At 49.4% G+C, this 24,467-nt stretch overlaps 1 pseudogene; it reads left to right on the top strand.

Annotated features, from left to right (window-relative positions):
• The first annotated feature begins 1,593 nt into the window (after positions 1-1,593).
• Positions 1,594-5,129, top strand: LOC102772893 (annotated as a pseudogene).
• Positions 5,130-24,467: the final 19,338 nt, after the last annotated feature.

Here is a 24,467-nt window from a genome sequence, read left to right as displayed (position 1 = left end):
CCTGGCCTGGGTCGGGGTACATGCAGGAGGCAACCAATCGATGTGTCTCTCTCACATCAATATTTCTCTCTGTCCCCTTCCCTCCCATTCTCTTTTAAAAACCCATGGAAAAATACACCTGGGTGAGGATTAACAAAAAATAAAAAAATTTGAAAGAAAACAGCGCCAGGAGCCCCTTCTGCCCCTTCTAGTGGCAGCCTGACACCCCCTCCAAGGGTGCCCACTGTGGTACAGAATTTTCTCTCTTAAGTTTTAGCTGTGAAAATTGGAATAAGGGCGAAGTCATCCACTCTAGGCTCAACTGGAGAGGCCTAGAGAAGTTACCGATGACACACTCCCCTTTTCTAGGACTCAGGCTGAGGTCACCTGGAAAGCAGACCTATGACACTGAAGTAAGTGCCACTCCGGCCTCATGACTCAGGAACTCAAGGAAAGAAGCGGAAAAGGAACATCAGGATAACGCGGGAAAGGCCAGAGGCCTGCGTACGCTTAGAAACGAAGAAGCTGGGGTTGGTCTAGGGCAGCGATTTTCAACCCTTTTCATCTCCCGGTACATAGACTGATTATTAAAATCCTGTGGCACACCCCAAATATATTTTTTGCTGATCTGACCAAAAAAATAGGTATAAATTTTGATTCATCCACACCAGACAGCTATTATTGTGCTGGCTGTTGTCATTATTTTATTTGACAATCTAAGGGAAAAGAGGTCAGTGCCCCTGACAAAATAGTCAGGTATTTAAAAATTAGTCATGTTTTCAAAATTAGTCATGTTTTCAAAATTAGTCATGTTTTCAAAATTCTTGCGACACACCAGTGTGCCGTGGCACACAGGTTGAAATTTTCTGGTCTGGGGCCATACAATGAATAGGACCCTTCAACCCCAAATGCGTGGGGCAGGCCTCAGTCTGAGAACATCCATTACAGTGTGTCCTTGCTCCAGGGACCTCAGATGAGGCTCAGCCTGGCTCCTTGGGCATCCAGCCGACTAACAGGGCGAATGCTTTGGACTTCACTGAGCTTTTTCATTTAAGGATTTCAAAACACTTTGCAAGCAATTAAAGTTACAACACCTCTTTGTACTGTTGTTACATGCACCTAATGGAGAGAAATATGGGTCAGGATTGGCTGGAATGATACGTGATGCCACAAATCCATAAATTTAATCTCTTCGAAGATTGGAACAAATCTGGGGCAATCGCAACCACTTACGTTTAGAAGATTGGAAGGAAAATGTTGCACGCTGGCTAAAACACGGATCTCTTTCTCTTGCGGCCTCCATGTACTCATCACCAGAGTAAACTACGCAAGTGATTTCTCGCCCTTTTATTCATAGTGTATTTTCTAGAAGTTTTCTCTCCTCTTCCCCGCCCCAACAGTCGAGTGAAACAGGCAAGTCCAATATTACTTGCTCCATTTTATAGATGAGAGAATGGAGGCTCAAGTGTTTTTCAGTAGCCACTCAGGAATAAACAGCTCAGAACTGGGCCATGAACTTGGGTCTTTGGACTCCTTGCCCAATGTTGTTTCTCTCTGCACAGCACCACACCAAATCTCCTGGTGAAATTGGTGATTGGAGGGTGGAGCAGGAGGATGGGTGAGCGGTATGAATCCAGAATGAATAGCTTTTTTGCTAAAATATTGAAAAATTTTTTAATTATTTTAAAAAATTTTAGACAGGAAGGGAGAGAGAGAGAGAGAGAGAGAGAGATCACTTTGTTGTTCTACCCACCTATGCATTCTTTGGTTGATCCTTGACATGCCCTGACCAGGGATTGAACCTGCAAACGGACAATGCTCTAACCCAGTGGTCGGCAAACTCATTAGTCAACAGAGCCAAATATCAACAGTACAACGATTGAAATTTCTTTTGAGAGCCAAATTTTTTAAACTTAAACTATATAGGTAGGTACATTGTTATTAACGTAATGAGGGTCCTCCTAAGCTGGCCTTTGCTAAAAACGTCCTCAATCTGATTGAGGTACATTCGCTGAGGCCGCCCCCTTCCAACTCTCCCATCCACACTCGTCTTGTGTACTTGTTTCTTCTGTCTCCTTTCCGAAAACCGACTTCTGCACATGGGCCACGAAGTTTCAATCGCACTGTACGTGTGTGCCCGCACGTGGTATTTTGTGGAAGAGCCACACTCAAGGGGCCAAAGAGCCGCATGTGGCTCCTGAGCCGCGGTTTGCCAACCACGGCTCTAACCAATTGAGCTACCCGGCCAGGGCTTGCTCCAGCTTTTGTAATTGCCTGTGTGCTTAGCCTCATTTCCACCGTCTGCATGGCAGCCTCAACGGGCAGAGACTTCCGCTCTGAATATCAAAGTCCAGTTCAAGGGAATTCCAGTGCTTTGAACAAAAAGCATCTGGAAGGACTTCGCTAGGGAGGAGGCAGAGGAAGAGCCTGACAGTGACGCACTGATTCGGGAGCGTGGCACAGTGGGATGTGGAGGCGGTGCACACTCTACCGCAAAGTGTGTGGGAATAACCAAGAGAGGACAGGCTCATTGATGTGGTCACAAGATGCACGAGTTCCACACTAAGGGAGCAGCTCATGGAGAGGTTTGTTGACCCTGGGAACCCCAATAGTGGATTGATCTGCTTCGGACCTACCTTTGGCGTGGCCAGTTCCCTTTACCTTTCATTCATCTAGGTGTGATGCATCTGGGGCTTTTTAAAAATATATATACATATATGTTTTATTGATATTTTAGAGAGAGGAAGGGAGAGGGATAGAGAGTTAGAAACATCGATGAGAGAGAAACATCAATCAGCTGCTTCCTGCAGTGTGAGAGAAACATCAATCAGCTGCCTCCTGCAGTGTCCCTACTAGGTATGTGCCCACAGCCAAGGTACATGCCCTTGACCTGAATCGAACCTGGGACCCTTCAGTCCGCAGGCCGAGGCTCTATCCATTGAGCCAAACCGATCAGGGCGCGTCTGGGCCTTTGATTGGACTTTGTGTTTGCACCTGCCGAAGCTTGTATCCCACCATCACCGCAGACATTCGCCACCTCTGTGCAGGTCTGTGGGCACTCGGCTCAGCTGGTGGTTACGTTGCTGCGATTGAACTGCCTGAGAATGTGTCGATGAATTTGGATGCTCCTTTTGTCTGGCTGGGTCTCGGCTCCCTTACAGTGCGGGGCTTCACCTGGGCAGCTCATACCAACAGAGTCCACCTTAAGGAAGGCGTGGCGTGGGGGGGAGGGCAAGGGCGAGAGAGGAAAGGGGGGGAAGCCAGCTGCTTTACAATGGCCATTTTTATTGTTTTTTAGGAGTAATATTTTCCCTGGTCTCTCCCCACCCCCAGTTTTTTTTTTTTTAAAACAGATTTAACATTTAATATTTTGAGAAGCTTAAATATAGCAGGCTCATTTTTTTTTTTTGCTTTTAAAATAATTTCTTTTATTCTTTTTTTTTTAAATTTTTTATTACAAAGGGTATTACATATGTGTCCATTCCCCCCCCCCCGCCAGTTTTTAATTAATTTATTTTTTGTGGTTATATTGTTTTATCTTGAAAATCCATTTTATTTACCCATAAAGTTGTTTTTTATTTTTTAAATATATGTATATTGATTTCAGGGAGAGGAAGGGAGAGGGAGAGAGAGAGAGAGACAGAAACATTAATGATGAGAATCATTTATCGGCTGCCTCCTGCACGCCCCCTATTGGGGATTGAGCCCGCAACCCAGGCATGTGCCCTTAATTGGACTCGAACCTGGGACCCTTCAGTCCACAGGCCAACGCTCTATCCACTGAGCAAACCGGCTAGGGCCCCACATAGTTGCTTTTTTAATACAATTACAATTTACATGCATTACTCTGATTCCATGTGAGGAGGCGTGGCCTCAGTTTGTAGAGGAAAGCGTGGGGGGGCGGGGCTCAGGTGCACTCCACACAGATTTCTCATCCAGGTTCCACGTCAAGAAGAGGCTGTCTGGTCTCCGGGAGGTGAAGAACCGCCTCATCCGCTCCCGGGGGTCTGCAGGAGGGCTCCTGCCTTTGTCTGAGCTGGGCTGCTGCCTCCGCGGCCGGGAAGCAGGTAAGCCAGGCTCCCCCTGCTGTAGATGGGAAGCCACACCTGAAGGGGGGGGGGGTAAGCACAGAGATTGCTTTCCCGAGGGTCTGCTCACCAGCACCTTCCTCACCTCATCACGGAGGACGGGGGTCTGGGGATAACATTTCACAGTCGGAGTTTCACCCCGAACACACAGCATGTCTTGGACACTCTGCTGGACAGCCGTGCCTGTGAGCCCAGGAAATAAATAATTAGAATAACAGCGATGCTGGGAACCCACAGGTGTTGAGTATTTAGTAATTGCCCAACGCGACGTTCGCACTTTACAAGCGCGGCCTCTTCACTCCTCCAGGCCTATAGGAAGATATTCTATGTGCCCCGTTTTACAGGTGAGCACATGAGAGCCCTGCTCAAGGTCACACAGCTAAGGCAGTGGTTCTCAACCTTCTGGCCCTTTAAATACAGTTCCTCATGTTGTGACCCAACCATAAAATTATTTTCGTGGCTACTTCATAACTGTCATGTTGCTACTGTGATGAATCGTAATGTAAATATCTGATATGCAGCATGGTCTTAGGCGACCCCTGTGAAAGGGTCGTTCGACCGCCAAAGGGGTCGCGACCCACAGGTTGAGAACCGCTGCTTTAAGAGGATGCTCTTAGCATGCAAGCAATCTGCTGCCCCACTTGGGCATGCATTCACCTTTTATATTTTACTGCCACAACTGAAGTCCTTTCATGTCAGTATCCTCTGACTTCTCTTGAGGGGAAAAACTTGATGTTTGACACTTTCCAGGGCTGGCAGTAAAGAGGAAAGAGCTTGAACCTCAGGCTTAGAGAGGCCTGGTCTCAAATCCCAGCTCCGTAGCTAACTAGCCGAATGACCCAGACAAGTCACAGGACCGCCCCGCCTCCGTGCAGTGATAAGGGGAATGGTAGGCTGTTGCTGTGAGGGTTGCGTGAAGCAGTGCGTGCCCTGGGCCCAGCCCCAGGTACCATGGCGCCTGCTCAAAATTCAGGCAAATCCCTGAGTGGGAACCCAGGCTGGACTGGGAGCCCAGTCTAGCTCCTTATTTGCTCTGTGACCTTAGGTAAATTGCAGATCTAGCCCCTGAGGACCTCATCCATGAAATGGGTACATCATGAGAAGGGTTTGCGGCTGCCTCGTTTTTTTTGGTTGTGGTGCTTGGCAGGGAAGCGGGGCTGCGGGCGGGACTGGTGAGAAAACACGCGAAGGGCCTGGCCTGGGGCTGCAGCTGGGATCAGCGCACCGCCCTCATTTCCAGGACACAGCTCCCCTCCCGCCTTTGCTTCCCCTTCTTGCTTACAAGCTTGCTGAGGTCAGAGAGCTGACTGCTCCAGAGGGGAGGGCCGGGGGAGGGAGCCGGGCTACTCGGGGAGGTGGGCCTCCCCTCCCCTGCTCTGTGGGGTTGTGGTGGGAGTTGGGGGCTGCTGACCTTGATCTTAGCCAGTTCAGGTGAGGTCCAGTGGTCTGGCTTCTCAGACCTCATCCAGCTGGCTGCCTCCTCCAATGTCTCAGAAACACCCTAGGGGATGGGGACTTGAAATCACATGTCACAGACACCACCTCGATTCCCAAAGCAGAGGCCTCCCTGGCACCCCACAGGAGGGCAGGGGTTGGAACAATGAACACACAGCTTCTGCTGAGGTAGAGACAGCTGAGTCCCAACCAGCGGGGTGACCGGGTGAGGAGCCTGGACTTGCGAAGGCCAGCGTTTGAGGAGTGGCTCCAGTACTTAGCGCCCAGGGGACCAAGCCCCCGCAGCCTCAGTTGCCTTCTCTGTGAAATGGGGTTAGCACGGACTCCCACCTCCTGAGACTGTGCAATTGAAATAGGATCACACCTATCAACCGATCCCCAGGGCCTGCCATCTGCAAAATGCTCCACAGATGTGGGCTGCCCATAATCGAGGCCAACAATGGTCAAAAGCAGTGTCAGCCCATTACACAGAATTGCTAAACAGTGTGCCTCACAAGTGTGTGGGGGGAGGGGTCTTGTTGAGATGCAGATTCTATTCATCAGAGGGAGGTGGGGCCTGAGATCTGCATTTCCCATCATTTCCTGGGCGATTCCACGCTGCTGGTCCTTCAACCACAAGTAGAGCAACCCATTTCAGAGGCCTGCTAGGTCTCAGGTAAGATGAGCTAATTTCTGAACACAGGAGTATTGCTCACATCCAGGACACAGGGGAGTGGAGAGGAATTAGTACGAGCAGCTGTTAAACATGGGGTGTGTTGAATGAATTGTCTCTTGGAATCCTCACAGCGTCTCTGAGGGATGTTAATCCCATTGTACAGATGGGGAAACTGAGCCTCAGAGGTCATGTGCTCAAGGTCACAAAGCTTAGTAAAGGGAGGGGCTGGGGTACAGGCTTGGGTTTCCTTGCCCCTAGTCCCTGCACCTTTCTGTGACCCTCCCAGGCGACGGCAGGAAAGAGGATCCATACAACCAACCTCCCACCTCTGGACCTCAGTTTCCCTGTGGGCAAATGAGTGGCCTGTGTGTAAATGACCTGTGAGCTCCCTCCCCACCCCCGGGCGGAAGTTTATCGGTCAGCTGCTCTCTACTCTTACTCAGCATTCACTTGGCTGCTTCCCCACTCTGCTTCCTAATTTGGTGCCGACGCTCTGGTCGCAGACATATCAATGTCACCCTGTCAAGTCAGGAACGCCAGCAGGACTGCTGGACGCAGTCATCTTCCCAAAAGCAGACCGAGCGGTGTAGTGGTGACCAGAATAGACTCGGGGGCCCGGGCCAGAGAGAACATTCTTCCACTCCCCAGGGATGAGCCTCTCGGCGTCCCTGCAGGTAGAGAAGGCCACTTGCGTCAACTGGAAGTCACGCGGGACCCAGTGTCACCTGCCTTGGAGTCTTAACCCCACAGGACCTGAGTGCGAAAGGGATCGGTTTGAACCCACATGTGCAGAGGCAGGCAGATGGGCCTGTGTTTGTCAGCGGGGCTCTCGGGCACCCCCTGGGCTCGCAGACCAGAGGCTCTGAGGATGGGGCAGGATCCCAGAAGCATGCTGGCCAGAGCTGACATCTCTGGGTTCAAGTTCCAGTTCTGCCACTTCCTAGACTCTAGGACCTAGAGCAGTGATGGCGAGCCTTTTGAGCTCGGCGTGTCAGCATTTTGAAACACCCTAACTTAACTCTGATGCCGTGTCGCATATAGACATTTTTTGATATTTGCAACCATAGTAAAACAAAGACTTATATTTTTGATATTTATTTTATATATTTAAATGCCATTTAACAAAGAAAAATCAACCAAAAAAAATGAGCTCACGTGTCATAGGTTCGCCATCACTGACCTAGAGTATGACCTTGGCAAGTTAGTTCATCTCCCTGCACCTCAGTTTTCCCTTCTGTATCATGGGACTCATGGTGGTAGCTGGCAGGTTAGGGTTGTGGTGAGAATTAAATGAGATAGTATGTGGAAAGCCTGGCGCATGGTAAGCACTGAGTACATGTAAGCCATGTCCATAAATGTGAAATCTGTCAGGACAGGGGCGTCTCCATTTTGTTCATTGTTGGGTACCCTGTACCCCAAACAATGTTTAGCACATGACAAACGCTCACAGGTAATTGTGCAATGACTGAACCAGGGAACCTGTAGAATGGTGAATTTCAAACTGTGTTCCTAGGAACCCTAGGGTGCCTGGTGTCACTATGTGGAGGGAGTGGAGGGAGAAACCCTTGAGGAGGAGTCAGGATTATCCTGCTCCCTCCCCCTGCCCTGAGCCTCTGATTTATGTACTAGACTAGTATATGTGGTTTTCGGGGTAAAATTTTACTTGGAGGAAGATTTTTGCAGCTTGAAAAATATCCAGAAAATCATCAATATCCACAATTTGGTTTCCGAATCCTAGATTGCCCTGGGTGAGGGCTGAGAAAGTCGCTGCCCTGACCCTATTTGTGATCTACTGAGTCAGATTTTCTGGGGCAGGGCCATGCATGCTTAACCCAGTTCTTAAAGAATTTCTATTCACGAGAACATTTGAAAGCCACGTGGCCAATCATTTCACAAAGGGGGAAATTGAGGCTGAGGTGAGGTGCCTGGCTCAGAGTCTCAAGGGGGGTGTGGGAAGGGCTGGGGTAAGGTGTCAGCTCCCAGTGCTCCTTCTATGCTGTGGCTTCTGTGACTCTTAGCATAGGTGAGGCCCTGAGGGACCTACCAGGTTCCAGGAGGGGGTTCTGGGAGGGAGACGGGCATGGTCACCACTATCTCGGCCTCCTGGCAAGTTTCTGGTTCTTAGGGCTTTGGCTTTGCCCACATGCGCCCCAGGGCGGGCACTCAGTGGGAGCTGGCTGAACGGAAGGAGTGAATCACAGAATGACTTCTTATGGGGAGGTGTAAACAAACAGCGTACAGTGTAATGGCAGGTAGTGCTAAGCTCTGTGAAGAAAATAGACGAGGTAAGGGGTAGCCATCTATACTTATTTTCTTCTAGACATTTTATAATTTTCGGTTTTACACTCAGTGATCCGTTTTGAGATTTCGAGTTAACTTTTATATATGATGTGAAGTGGGGATCAAGTTTTTGTTGTTTTTTTTTAAAATATTTTTTTATATTGATCAACTGTTCTAGTCTCATTTGTTCAAAGATCTGCTTTAGAGGTAACAAGACAGAAAGATGTCTGGCTTTGCCCACTGCTCCGTGCAGAATAGAATTTCTAGGCCAGTGTGAGTGAGGCAGAGACGGGTGAAGGCTTGGGGGAGAAATGGGCTCCGAGTGACCCACCAAGTGGCCCTCATGGTAAAGAACCCCGAGGACCCCACAGGGAAACCAGCCCCGGGAAGCAGGGTGCAGGCCGGCCGGGAGGGGCCCGGTGGCGTGTTTCTCTTGGCCTTCTCAGAGATTTGCACTGGCCTTGCGTAAAGTGCAGATTAGGAAAGCATTAGGTAACGAAGGGTGGCCGGAGCGTATTTCACAGCAGCCTGGCGCGGGGCCACGGAATGCGGCCTGCGGGGATGGCCTTGCCGAGCAAGTCACATATCGCTGGAACCAGGACAGGGATGGCTTCCTCTCTCCCTCCTGCAGCCAGAAGGGAGATCCTGCCTGTGCTGCGGGTCCCTGGAGCCTCCGCGGGGTCCCCCGGCTGGAGGAGGTGGGAGAGAGAACTGGGAGCCTCTGGCGGCTGCATAATCGAATGCATTTTAAGGAGGCATGTTGCTGAGCCTTTCCCCAGAGGAAGGTTAGCAACAAAGAAAATTCACTCCAGTCTTCCTGCCTCCTCCAGCCCCTACATCGCCAGCCCTCCCAGGACCACTTAGATCAGTGGTTCTCAACCTTCTGGCCCTTTAAAACAGGTCCGCGTGTTGTGACCCAACCAACCATAAAATTATGTTCGTTGCTATTTCATAACTGTAATGTTGCTACTGTTATGAATCGTCATGTAAATATCTGATATGCAGGATGGTCTTAGGCGACCCCTGTGAAAGGGTCGTTTGACCGCCAAAGGGGTCGCGACCTACAGATTGAGAACCGCCGACTTAGATGTTTGACCCCCACTGTCCTGCTCTGGGGACCAAGGAGGGACCCCACAGAAAACTGCTTGTTTCAAGAATAACACTGTTGGGGCTCAAATATTTGGTGATCATTTACTATCAGCTCACAAACTTGCCTATTCATAGGCCCAGGACACGATCCCTGCCCTCTCCGGTGTTCACACTCAAACTGTGGGAGATGAGAATTCACACGTGTTACAGGCGGAAGGGAAACTAACCCTCACCAAGGGCCTCTCCTGTGCCAGGCGCTAGGTCAGGGGTCTCCAGACACTGTCAGCTTTATTCCCACAGCAACTCTGCAGGAGCGAGATGCTCATCTTCATCCCTAATGTGGGAATTGGGGCTCAGAGAGGTTAAGTAACCTATACAAGGTTGCACAGCTAGTAAGCGTCAGAGCCGGGGCATGAACTCAAGACGGTCAGACTCCAGGGACTGTGAGCTTCTAAAGATTTGTACGCTCCATACCCAGAGCTCTGCTGGGGGCTGGGGACAGAGGGAAGGAGCCACCGTGTCTGACAGCAGGACCTGGAGGGGCGAACAGAAGTAACCATGATGCTGAGATGATGCAGGCAGCGCCACGGACCCCAGGGGGTCTGGGTAGTACGTGGAGGAGGAAGCATGTAAGCCTGGTCTTGAAGGACAGAGGCCCACATTCTGCAGATACGGGGGCTGGGGAAGGACATCCTGGAGGCAGACAACCGTGATGGGAATAGCGGCAAACCCAACCTTTTATGTGCCACGCCCTGACGTGCTTTGCAAATATTAACTCATTTAGTCCTTACAATAGTCCTAACAGGTAGATGTTATAATTTTCTGTATTTCACGGAGGCCCGAGAAGGTTCAATAACTTGATTATGGTGGCGTGGCTGGGGGATAATGGAGCCAGGGGGTACACCCGGCAGTGCTAGGTTTGCGGGGCCAGCAGGGTGGAGGATCAGATTGAGAAGGGAGGTTGGAGCTGGGCTGAGGAGTCTGTCCTCTGTCCAGTGGCCTTGTGAGCCCTGGGAGGGTTTGGGGTCGGGGAGTGACATCATCAGACCTGTATTTAGGCGGTTGACTTGGGCCGGGAAACTGTGGGTGAGGAAGGCAGCCTGGGCAGGTGGGTACAGAGATGGAGTGAGTAACAGGGAGAAGCACATACTGCAGGCTGTATCACACCTCGGATAACCATCTCTCTGGTCCAGAGAGGCATCAAGCCAGAGGCCCCTGACCCATCACTGCCCCTCAGGCGCTCTTGCTCCCTGCACACCCCTGCAGGCTCAGCTGTCTACCCTACATCCTAGAGCAGCAGTTCTCAACCTGTGGGTCACGACCCCTTTGGGGGTCGAACGACCCTTTCACAGGGGTCGCCTAAGACCATCGGAAAACACATATATAATTACATATTGTTTTTGTGATTAACCACTATGCTTTAATTATATTCAATTTGTAACAATGAGATTGGGGTCGCCACAACATGAGGAACTGTATTAAAGGGTGGCGGCATTAGCAAGGTTGAGAACCACTGTCCTAGAGGGACGAGAAGCCCAGGAGGAGGGGGCGGAAGATCTGTTTTTCTCATGGATATTTCTCAATGCTTAGCACGCAATAACATTAAAATAGTTTTTTTTTAACATGAATAAATGGTCACGTTTGGACACCTGGGATAAGCAAATTGTTAGTTTTTAGCTAAAAATATTAGAGTCATTTTTATTTTTGAATCATGAAGTGGAGGGCAGCACAGAAATAAAACCCTCTCTCCCCCGGCACCCCACCACTGCTTTTAAACTTAAATGGTAGTTTAAGATGCTTTGGGGGGAAACACAAGAGAGGTGAACCCTCCAATGTGTTAAAGTCTTGATGACCAGATACATTTGGGGGCAGGAAGTGAGTGGCACAGGTTACTGACATTTTGGAAAATGCTTTGTAGCAATTAAAAAAAACCCACTATTTTAAAAAATAGCTTTCCATTTACAGAATATTGCAAAATAGTAGAAAAAGATTCACTATATACTCTGTGCCCAGTTTCCCCTACTTTTAATGTCATGCATTAGTGTGGTATTTTTCAAACAATTAAGGAACCAATATTGGTATATTATTAACTGACTAGAGGCCCTGTGCACGAAATTTGTGCACTCGGTGAGGGGGTGTCCCTCAGCCTGGCCTGTGTTCTCTTACATTCTGGGAGCCCTGTGATTGAACGCCCCAAAGAGGTAGGCCCTGCCCACCTGGATGGGGCTCCATGATAGATCACCCCCATAGAGGGAGGCCCAGCTACCCACCGCAGCGCTGCCAGCGGGGTAGCCTGAGCCTCCTTCTTTGGGGTGATCCATTGAGAAGCTCTGCAATGGATCGCCCCACAGAGGGAGGCCTTGCCCACCCACCACAGAGCCACCACGGGGTAGCCTGGGCCTCCCTCTTTGGGGCGATCGTAGAGCCCCCCGATTGATCGGTCGCCCCGCCGGCCGGTGGCCTGGGCCTTCCTCTGCAGAGTGATCATGGGGCAATGGCCGAGCCACCGACCAATCACATCGCACCCATCTTGGCTGGCCTGGCACCAGTGAGTGTCATAGTGTGGTCGTCCAGAAGGTTGTTTGGACGGTTGTTCTGCTGTTCGCTTGTTCGGTCAATTTGCATATTACACTTTTATTATTATAGATGCCCATAGTTTATTTAGATTTCCTTAGGTTTTATCTAACATCATCCTCGTCCTGTCCGGGGTCCCATCCAGGAAGTGTCATGTCTTCTTAAGCTCCTCTCAGTGTGACAATTTCTCAGACTTTTTTTCATGACCTGAGCAGTTTTGAGGGGTACTTACTGGTCAGGTATTTTTTAGACCAAGCATGCCAAACTCGTGGCCCACATTTTTGACATGCCTGTTGGCTAGTCCTTAATTCGGGCTTGTTTGATGCTTTTCGATGAGTCCGGAGGTACGGATTTTTGGAAGAAGACCCTGGAGGTTCGAGTTGCACTTATTTTTAAGGCATCGATTCAGTCAGTTTAGATGAAGATGAGTGTGGCTGACATGCTGTGCTTGCAAAATTGCCATGCTGATAAGGGACAAGAGGACCTGAACCCAAAGGCGAAAACAACAATAAATTACACAATCCTTTTTCCTACCCCGTTTTTTAAGAGCACTGCAATATCTGATCTTCATAACTTCCCAATAGAACAAAACCGACTCTGAAGGAGCCAGGAGGCTGCTGCACACCCGGCCTCTTCCCCACACCTCGTCCTGGTTCAGTCTTCCCCCTGAACAAATCCCAGGATCAGGAGGGAGGGATGTGGTTCTGTTCTCAAGGGTCTGTCCCCCCAGGAGGCCCCTCTCGCACGCATTTATTCAACTCTGGGAGCCACGCTTGGGAGCAAAGATGGCCGAGACAGGGCTGCTGCTCCAAGAGCTGGGGTTTGGGAGGAGAGACACACCATGAACGAAAGCTGTCAGTGGTCATAGGTCTTGCAAGGGGAGGTCATTCTTTCCGGTTTGTGTGAAGCTTGTCCATCCACCAGGATGGGGCAGTATCGGATGCCAATAAAGTGAGCGTGCTAACGAGTGCCGCCCCCCCACCCCACCCCCTGTCCAGGGCGATGGAAGAGGGATTTAGCAAGGATGGTGTTTTCCCAGGTACCAACAGCCTTTCGATGAGTGAGCGGTGTATTTTCCCTTCCCAGTTCTGCATGTGTGATGGCAAACGGCTTGCTTGCACCCAGGCTGGCCCTCGGAGATAACCCAGCTTATCCAGAGGCTGTGCCATGTTGTACCAACCCTAATCCTTAAATCCCTGGCTCTTTCCCCAAAGCTTATGTCAAACCACCCCTAGGAGAGGGCAGGATGGTGCTTAGCAACCCGAGTTTCCAGCCAGGAGGTCTGGGTTCACTTGGAGGTGAATGAAAATTGCCTCCGTTTGGGGGACATGTACGAAAAGCCAGCTTTTACGCTCAACGCCTTATGTGCAGTGTCTCCTCTAGCCCTCCGGGTAGTCTGAGATAGTAATCATACCGCTGAGGGCTACTAATTATTGAGCATCTATTATGTGCCAGGGCTGCTTAAAGCGCTCGACATGGATTACCTCGTTGCATTTCACAATCGCCCTCTTAGCATGCATGGCTTCAGCAGGGAGCTAGCGCCGTTTTCACCTCTGCAACCACCCACCACGTAGATTCAGGCACAGACCGTGTCCCAGCAGGCTCCCTCAGGCCCCTCCCAGTCATTACTGTCCGCCCCCCAGCCCTGGAGTAACCATTTTCTGACTCCTTGCACAGTAGGTAAGTTTGCCCCATTAAAAATGGGAGTTATTTTTATTAAGGCGGACTTCACATAACAACATTAACCACTTCACAGGAACCATCCAGCGGCATTTACCGCATTCACAGTATTGTCTCACCATCCCCTCGATCTAGTTCCCAAACACTTCCATCATCTCCAAGGGAACCCCGTACTCATTGCGCTGTTGACCTATTTTTAAGCATCAGATAAATGAGTCTGGCAGTGGGTGCCCTTCTGGGTCTGATTTCCTTCTCTCAACAAGCATTTGTGAGGGTTGCCCACGGTGTAGATGCAGTGCGCACCAGGATCATTCCCGTTTTATAGATGAGCAAACTGAGGCACAGGGAGATTGCATAACCTGCTCCCCGTCATTCTCCTGGCAAGCGGTTGAGCTGTGGGCCTGGCCTGTGGTTCCTGGAGTGGGTGCCACCCTGCGGAGCAGGACTGAGCTCCAGGGAGTGAGGCGACAGTGGAAGTTAAGGAGCCAAGATTTCAGCGCGATTCCTGGGACCGCCAAGGCCAAGCCGTTGCCCACTCGGCCCTCTTCCCCTCGATAGATGAGTGACTTGGGCCTTTCTTTGAGCCTCAGTTTCTCGGTCTCAGTCAAACTTCTGAACTTTTCCTGATGGGCTGTGAGCGGCTTGGCTGAGAGCCTTTGTAAAGTTGGGGTGCCATATAGACACAGCCATTAGGATTTAGTTGACTCGAAGATGTCATGGTTCTTTGATGGATGGGCCCATGAGGAGAGCCCTCACTGCTTAGCAGTAGGGGTGGGGGAGAGGGAGGGGCCTGTGGGAGCCCCGCCCCTCCTTTTCTCTCTGAGTGTTCCTAGAGCTTTAGAACCTCCTGTGCTGAGCTCCAGCTGGAGGTGACCATGTCAAACACCTCACCTCCAGGGTCTTCACGTTGGAGGAAGTCTGCCTTCTGAACCTCCCCCCAACCCTCCCTCCCAGCCTGGCGGCCAGGATCCGCATCCTCTGGGCAGGCCCTGCTGGAGTCCCATAGGACGGCTCTGCCATTGTTTATGAAGTTAGTTACCTATTGATCCAGAAGTCAGATTAGGAGGAAAAGAGAAAGTCCAGTGGCCAAACATGGACAGGTGTGCTCTCTGGTGGGGAGGGGGGGTGCTTTGTTGAAATGAGTCCCCATTATTTATCCAGGGCCAGAAAGCTAGCATATTATCATCTTCCATAAGGTTGACTTTAGGGGTCCCATCTGTGAATGAATGTAGAACCATGTCATATTGTGAAATGTCATCATCTTGAATGACACCCGTCACCTCTGTCAGACACGGAGGTTCCTGGGCAGGCAGCCCCGTGTCCGTTCCATGTGCCCACGGGGACAATGACTGTGGGGTGTGGCTGCCTCCTAGTCCTGCTCTATTATCCCTCCAGCGCCAAGTCTTCCATCTGAGTCTTGTTTAAATCCTAGTGCTTCCCTCTCCAAATGGTTTCCAAGGGGAAACATAAAAAGAATGTTCCAGAATGCTCTGCTGACCTGGGGATGATCTGTCAGAGCCGTTTCCTGGATTACGGCCTCTTCCCCCATCAGCAAATCCTGTGACACAGCCTCCTGTCAGCTGTAAGCCCTGATGTGGGAAAAAGAGCTGACACACAGGGCTGTTTTCATAAAGTGGACATTTCTCATGAATAGCAAATTCCTCAGTGTGGGCAGTTGACCAAGACCAGGAATTCTCATTAGCTGGTGATAATCAGGCATGACTCTGCCTGCGGAAGGCAGCGGGGAGGAGAGGTCATCCGTGTGGGCAGGGCTGACCCACGGATAGCTGAGCAGGGTCTGTCTGGCCAGAGTGGTTGCTGAAATACTAAAATGCTCTGCATGGGTGGGTAACTCCCTTCACCTCCTCAAGAGCTCCCGCCTTCCTTGGGGACCACCACCCTCCCCCAGTCCAGCAGCTGAAGGGTTCCTGGGGGCCTGGCGAAGCCTTCCAGACCAGGCCGGCTGGGGTCTGACTCTCCTCGGGTGGATCTGTGGCACAGCGGTGGGTAAATACATTGCGTGTCTCTCCTGGCTGTGGCGACAGTCCCTTCCCTAGGCCCTGATGAGACCCAGAAGGCCCCCGCCTTCTTCCTGTTTCCCCGAGAATTTGACCTCTGGTCCCATTTCTGTGGATTTGAAGGACATTTAGGAAATGAGTTAAACTGATCGTTTCCCATCCAGAAGCCCAGGCCCACCCGCCTCACGTCCGCACTCCCCCAACGCCCAGCATTGATGTTTTTCTTCCCCTTACCCTCATCTCTGTAGCATTTCCTAAACAGATTTGTCACTTCCTTCTCTGTGTTCCCATAGGATTAGAAGCCATCACATCTCTGGTCCAGTTTTATGTTATGCACACAGCGATCTTCCCTTGCAGACACAGAAAAGCTGGTGACTGCTGCTTTTTCTCTTTTTGCATTGGCTTCTGGGAAGCTCAGAGCCCAGGCGGCTGCTCCCCTCGATCAAGTGATGTGTGCCTTGTGGATTAATCTTCTTCCTGGCTTTATCTTACCTTACTTAACCTTTCCCCCTCCATTTCTTTATCTATATATATATATCTGTATTATATTTATCTACTAGTGGCCTGGTGCACGAAATTCATGCACATTAAAAGGGAATTAACTAGAGGAAATATTTTAATATTGCTATTTGCTCTTTCTCTATAATAGAAGTGTCAGAGATGAAAGAAAATTAGTAAAATGTATATGAAAATCTCCCTCCTGTCAGAGTCTGGGGCACACCTCGGGACCCAGAGTCAAGTCCCCGCCCACCCATGCATGCCTCAAAATTGTGCGTGACCCAGACCCAGCCTGTCCGACCCTTGTCAAGCCCCACAGGGCGGGGGGCACAGCTGCAGGTCCCCCAGCCCAGCCTCAGGTCCCCCGGCCCCAGCGTGATGGTGTGACAACAAGTTACAAATTAGCTCTTTATTATATAGGATGTGTCCCACTTCAAATTAAAAAATTTTATTTTGCATTATCAACCTTAATAAGGTCAATTTACATAAATAAAGTGTGTCCATTTTAAGTACACAGTTGATGAGTTTGACAGATGTAGACACCCATGTAACCACCACCATAATGATGACGTGGATCACATTCCTATGACCCCCAAGTCCCCTTGTCCCCCTTTCTATTCCATTTGCTACCCCCTGTGGTTCCAGGTACCACTGCTCTGCTCTCAGCCACTACGTCTTGGGTTTGCCTATTCCTGGTGTTTCAGATAAATGGAAACATAAGTGTACGCGTGGTGATCTTTGCGTAGTGGTCTTTGTGATGGGCTTTGTTCACTTGGCTTTTGAGAGGCATCTATGTTTTTGGTATGCCAGCAATGGTTCCTTTCTATCGCTTACGATAGTCCATTGTGTGGATATATCACAGTTTGTTTCTTTGTTACTCTACTGATGGACACATGGGCTATTTCATTTCTGGGTGACTATGAATAAAGCTGCTCTCAGTATTAGTACATACATTTAAGTGTAGGGGGAAAAAAGACAGTTGATGTATTAGTTGGGGTTCTCCAGAGAAACAGAACCAATAGGATTCATTCATTCATTCACTCACTCATTCATTCATTCACTCATTCATTCTAAGGAATTGGCTCACATGCTTATAGAGGCTGACAAGTTCAAAGATCTGCAGTCAAGGAAGGCACGTTGTTACCCCAAGTGAAATTAGAGTAAGCTGGAGACCCAGGAGAACTCCTGGTATAGTTCCCATCCCAAGGCCAGCAGGCTCAACCCCTAGGAAGAGCTGAGGTTTCAGTTTGAGTCTGAAATATGCTGATGTCCCAGATGGAAGGCAGGCAGGTGGCATTCCCTCTTACTGGGGGGAAGGTCAGACTTTTTGTTCTATTCAAGTTTTCAACTAATGGGATGAGATCCACCCACGTTAAGGAGGACTATCTGCTTTACTCAGCCTGCGGATTTAAATGTTAATCTTATCCGAAAACATCCTCAGAGAAACAACCAGAATAATGTTTGACCAAATAACTGTGGCCCAATCAAGCTGACACATAAAACTAACCATCACATTTGGTATCAGTAAATACACAAATAAGTATATAATCTAATTTGATGATTGATTTTGGCTTCAGGGCTTGCCGTCCTTACTGAGCATGCTCATTTATTAATTAGGAATGCATTCCCTTGTAGGGAATAGAAAGTCCAATGTCAAAGCTAAAAGAAATAGATGTTTTTGCTACTCACGTGCAAGAAGTCTGGAGGAGCGTGGGTGTGGCATTGCTCAGCTTCCCAGTGGTGCCACCGGAGACCCGAGCTCAGCCTCTTTTTCATCTTCCACGTTCTGGTGCAGTGGCCCTACGACTGCAGGATGCGAGGTCGCTGTCCCCAGGTCTCCTGTCACCAACGAGGCAGAGGAAAGAGGTACAGGGAAGCAAGGAGACACAGAGTCTGTCCCTTTTTATCAGGAAAACAGAATCTTCCCAGAAACCACAGCTGGTAGATTTCTCTTTTTATCTCATTGGCTGGAACTAGGTCATGGTACCACCCCCAAGTTGCAAGAAAACTGGGGAGCAGGACTGGTTTAGTCTAGTCAAGGAAGGGCCCTTGTCACCCCAAGTGAAATCAGAGCTCTGTAGCAACAAAGGAGTGTGGAGTGGGTGTTGGGCAGTGGCTGAGGGCATCCGCCACTCATGTCACCCATCCTGAAGGCCCCAGCATGGTGCTCAGCGCACTGTTTGGTTGGGCTGGTTTCAGAAGCTCCCTGGATGGGGAGACGGAGTTGGACCATAAGCCAGAGAAGTAGGGGTCTTGGTCCCAGCCCTGCTACTCCCAGCTGGATGATCCCTGAACTTTTCAGAAACTCAGTTTCCCAAGTCTATGAAATGGGACCAATTCTTCCTAAAGTAGGATAATGTCAGTGAGAGTGGTTAGCAAAGGATGAGACAGATATCAGTGAAGACCACCATTACCATGGACCCCGGAAAGGTTGAGCTTTTCTCTCAAATCTCAAATTCTCCGCTTTCCGTAATGGCCCACGAGGTCCCACAGCTTCCAGGGGAGAATTGAGATGGTGCCCACCCTCCTGACTAGACTTCATCCTCACTTCCTTCTGAGCGGCAGGCAGGCGGATGCTATGATTCTCCAACTTTAAAAAATGTATATTTTTATTGATTTCAGAGAGGAAGGGAGAGGAAGAGAGAGATAGAAACATCAATGATGATAGGGAATCATTGATTGGCTGCCTCCTGCACGCCCCCCACTGGGAGTCAAGCCCAGATGCCCTGATCGGGAATTGAACCAGTGACCTCCTGGTTCATAGATCGATGCTCAACCGCTGAGTCACACCAGCTGATTCTCCAACGTTTCCCCCTGCTCTGAGCACACTTCTAGACACTGGAGTCTTGGGTGGGATCTCCGTGTCTATGCTGCTCCTTCCAGGCCAGCACTGTGTCACGGGGGCTGTTTACTCCCCTGTCCCTGCTCTCTGTCCCTCATGAGTCAAAGTTGTGCAAGGTCATCTAATGACTCCCTGGGAAGGGTTTCACCAGACACCACTGTGGCCTGGACATTGGATTCCACATGATGTCCCATGAAACTCCTGGCTCCTGACTTCTCTCTGTCACTCTCTGCCCTCATCTTCTCCTTCCCTTTCCTGCGAATTTTAATGAGCCATCTTCCCTGTCTTGACATTGTCATGTGACCCCACTGACATTAGCTCTTTAATTGTATTTCCTTTCCTTTCCCCTCAGTCTCAACTCATTGGTCCACTCACCTCAGTGGGCCCAGCACGCGCATCCCCATCACTTCCCTGAAATAAATGACCTTCCCAAATGCCAGGCTCCCTGGGCACGTGCCAGGTCTTCTCTCTCTGTCTTTGCGGCGTCTGCACTCGCCCTGACACTGCCTGGAGCCATCCTTTCTTGTCTCAACCCTCAGCCTCCAGCTGACCCTTGAATGCAGGTGTGTCCACTGTTCTGACCTCACCCTGTTTCTTGTCTTGGAACACACTCCACTGAAAACTTCTGCTGTGACTGGATGGTGCCTAGATCAATATTTCCGGCTCAGGTCTCTCTCTCTCTCCAGAACATTCCTTACCAATATGGAAGCTGACGAGCACAGAGGTTAAGGACTGTGTCCATGTTCCCCAGCTGTTTATTTCACTGCCTTGCCCTCACACTGCCCCAGCCGGGGAATGACCTTTGTTAGTGAGCTTGCCATGTCCTAAGAACTAGCAGTGCTGGGCCCTGGGGTGGCATTTCGTGGCTCCTTTGCCTTTGCAGTTAACCCTGTTTCACAGCTGAGGAAACTGGGGACCAGGGAGGTGCAGTAAACCGTCCTTGGTCCCACAGTTACTAAGTGGATCCGTGGGGTTTTGAGCTCAGGCCTTCTGACACCAGAGTTAGGACACTCGTCCCACTGTGTATCTCTTTCTTTAAAAATCCAGATTTAGACAGATGGCCTTTTCAAACCAATTAGTCTAGAGCATGTGAGCTTTTATGCCATGTTTTTGGGCCAGGGCCCTGTTGGGAACAGTTGCAGCATGGGCCCATGACCGAGCAGTAAGCACGGACGCTGTCTCGAATTAGACTTGGGTCAGCAGTAGCCGGCTTGGGTGTTAGCAGCCATGTAATGTCACACAACGTCAACCCTGAAATACCTTGGGCTGGCTCCAGTGGGATTCAGGGCCAGCTGGACACTGAGAAAGCCATGGAAAATCTGCTATTCACTGCTGTCCCTTCCTGGTAAGCGGGGGCTCAGATTGCTCCGGAATTACCTGGCCGCTTGTAACTGCAGGGGAAGGAAGGAGTTCCTCCTCCTGGCCTTTTGCAGGAAGCCCCGTGCTTTGGTTATTAAGAGTCTGCAAAATGTGGGAGGGAATCATTGGGCCCTTCTGGGCGCCTCGTTAAGCAGCAGAAATATTTTTCTCTTGGTTAAGCACAGGGGGCGGGGGAGCAGGGGCTGGAGGCCTGCCCGCCTGTCCACAGGTTTCAGAGGCTGGAGCCAGGCCGTGGGTCTTGTGCGCCACACTCCTCCATTCATTTAGCCTTCCCCTTTGCCTCCTGAATCAGGCTTCTGCCTGGAGCCCTGTGCTCACAAAGCTTCTGAACTGCCTTTTCCAATTGCCCCAATTTTCTCTTTCTTCCTCGGTGGCCATTGCCATAAATGAAGATTTCAAAAAGTCCCAACACACCAATCGAAAACCCTCCAGAGAATTAACTGGGATATGTAAATTTCCTTTCTAAAATCCCCCAGTTTCTTCTTGCAAACGGAGCTCTCTAGACGAGGTGTAAACACAATTTTAAATCATTAAAAACAAATGACAGCACAAAAAACACAAACCACAAAAGAAAAAAGAAAAAAAAGATCAGCTCTATTTCATCAAAATGAAAACTTATGCTCTTTGAGAGACACTATTAAGGAAATGAGCTGACAAGCCAAATATTTATAAGACAATCCAATTAAGAAATAGTAAAAAAAATGTTATAAACACGTTGCTGAAAAATACATATGAATGACCAAGAAGTCTGTGAAAAGATGCTCAGTGTTATTAGTCATCAGGGAAATGTGAATGAAAACCACAGGGAAGTACTGATGCATACCCACTGGAATGACTGAAATGACAAAGACTGACAAGGCCAGCTACTGGTGAGGATCTGGAGTAAGTGAACCTTCACACTCTGCTTGTGGGGAGACAACACCAGATAATTTAAAAAAATATGATAAAGATGTTTATTATATTTAGATTAGCCAACTGGACTTGATTGAGATGATCTCCATTTTCAGACGACACTCCTCAGTATTGTAGTCAGGGGAGGAATGCACGCCTTCCTCTGGCCGTGGGAGCCAGTCAGAGTGTTGGCTTTGGCCGGTCAAGTCATAGAGCTTCTTCACGTCCTGTTGGATTTGGTGCCCGTTGGCTTTGATGTCCGTGATGGGGACCAGTGTGACCTTGATCTTCATGGCCAACTTCATGGTCAAGCCTGTTTCTCCTGGGGATGCTCTTCTGAGGTTACTGGTGCTGCTGTCGGAGCCACGGCGTCTTGGGCTGCTGGAAGGAGGTGATGTGGATCTTCATGGTTTCGGTGGCTTTGGGCACCTTTCAGCACAGTCTGCCTAGTCCCTGAAGCCCTAGCTTTAAATTAGATTTCCTTTAGGGATAGGGCTTCCATCTTCGTACAAATCTGGAAACCACACTGGGAAACAGTTTGGCAGTTTCTTGTGAAGTTACACATATACTTTCTATGGGACCCATCGATCCCCAGAGAAGTGAAAATCTGCGCCTACACATACACACGTATGTGCGTGTTTTCAGCAGCTTTACCTCTAACAGCCCCAACCTGGAAACATCATCAGCTGGTAACTGGGTAAACAAAGAATGGGACCTCCAGGCTCTGGCAGACTGCTCAGTGAAGGAATAAACTATCGGTACGTGCGATGACGTGGGTGAACCCTCAAATCGTTATGCTTCGAGAAAGAAACCAGCCTCGAAAGCTGCAAACCTAATGATTCCAAAAGTTTAGTGTCGGAAATCAGGTCAGTGGCTGCCAGAGGCTGGGAAAGGAGAAGAGAAGGGGCTGACTGCCAGAAAGCACAAGAAACCTTTCAGGGGTGGCAGAAATGTTATCTAGCTGTGCTGATGGGCACACGACTGCATATGCCAAACCTCACACAACTGTACCTTTAAAAGGATCAACTTCATTGCATGTATGTATATAAAACCTCAATAAAACTGACAAAAAAATAAGTCATAAGGGGCATTTTGAGCCCAGGCTTTGGAATCAGTGGGTTTACTAGTAAATCCCTGAGTTCCCACGTGGCATCTTCGCGACACTGAGCAGATGTTTTGACCTCTCTGTGTGTCCATTCCTACATTTGTGAAATGGAGCGTACTGGTTAGGGCAGGCTAATTGCTTCATGGTTTAAGAAGGTGTTTTTTGTTTACACAACAGTCTAAGGTGGTTGCAAGTTGTGGTGGTTGTGCACCATGTAGTCATTTGAGGAGACTGGCTTCCAGTGTCTTTGTCATCTTAATTATATAGCTTCCAAGGTGGGGGTCATTTCAGCCATCCAATCAATTAGATGTGAAAGACTGCATGGAGGTTTTTAAGGGCCAGGCCTGAGTATTACTTCCACTCATAATACTCTGAAGAGAACTCAGTCACATGGCCACACCCAGCTGCAGGGGAGGCTGGGAAATGTAGTCTAGATGTGTGTCCAGGATGAAGAGAAGAACATGGGTTTTGGTGATCAGCAAGCAAATGGGGATAAAAGGATATGGTACATAGGAGAGTGCAGTAAGTAGCAATGTGACTGGTATAAATTGCAGTCATAACATCTCAATAATATTATCTCAGGTGAGATGGTGACTCAACTTTGGCCATCCTGACAGCAATAATGTTCTAGTCTAGGGAATGATGGAAAAACAGGAAGTGGGAACTTGGGCCCCTGAGTGACCACGTGGAGCAGAGTCTCATTGCTGACCCGGACAGCTCACCTTGACACTGTTTCTTTAAAGAAAAACAAAAAAAATTGGGAAACAGCAGGAGAGAACCAAGATGGCAGCATAAGGTATAAACTTGTATGTGATGCTCCCACAACAACATGAAAACTACAACTATAAGACAAAGCAGCTATCATCCAGAACCATGGGAAAGCTGGCCGAGTGGAAGTTCTACAACTAGAAGGAAAGAAAAAAGCGCATTGAGACCGGGTAGGAGGGGCAGAGGTGCCAAGAACAGAGGTACAAAGGTGCGCATGAGGCGGTTGCACCTGGGTGGCAGTTTTTTTCAATCGGAAGGGGATACAAGTTCTTGAATGCACGGAACTCATTTACGGTGAGACTCTGGTGTCCCAGACTCCTACGGGGAGAAACTGGACCATCTTGCAGCGGGTCGGAAAGCGAGGGTGGCTTTCTCACAGAACTGCTTGCAGGGATCATTGTTGCTGTGGGGGTGCGGGACTCGGGGACGCAGAGGGACTCGGGACGCAGAGACGCGGAGTCGCGGGAGACGCATGGAATCGCGGAGAGCCTGACAACAGTCATTGCTGTTTGCTCCGCCCTGGTGATTCTCTGAGACCCACCCCACTCAATTTACATCCGCACCCAAGCAGGGCAAAGGAACTGCCTGCCCTTTTGCAGCCTAACCTAACAAACTGCAGCTGGGTCAGCGAGCTCCAAAACTTCCAAACCCCAAACAAAGAGGAGAAATCTGCTGATATCGCTGCAGCTCCTGCTGTGTGGACTCACACAGTGGTTGACTTGGAGATCCAGGAGCCCCTCATCAGATACCAGATTTCAACTACTCAATCCATAAGGGACACACTCAAGAAGCAGACTCAGTGAGCACCAAAGCCCCACTGAAGCAAGTGTTACCCCATAAGGGTGTCTCCAGAACAGAAGTTCTTCCACTGTAGACACAGTGGATCCTCACAGTCAGCCAAAAGTGCGGAGACAAAGAAACATGACACAAGTGAAAGAAATGGAGGAAAGCAAACTAATGGAGATCATAGAGTTCAAAGCCACAATTATAAGGCTACTCAAGAATCTTCTATGAACTTCCGAGGAACTTAGTGCGACCTTCAAGGATCTTAATGAGAATGCCAAAAAAAATGGAAAAGGACCAGTCAGAAATTAAACATACACTGACTGAAATTAAAAATAATATACAGAGATCCAACAGCAGACTAGAGGATCCCAAGAATCAA

The sequence above is a fragment of the Myotis davidii genome, unplaced genomic scaffold (assembly GCF_000327345.1).
Source record: "Myotis davidii unplaced genomic scaffold, ASM32734v1 scaffold765, whole genome shotgun sequence".
Taxonomy (NCBI): Eukaryota; Metazoa; Chordata; class Mammalia; order Chiroptera; family Vespertilionidae; genus Myotis; species Myotis davidii.
Note: the sequence above shows the minus strand (reverse complement) of the source record. Positions and strands in the feature narration are given on the sequence as shown.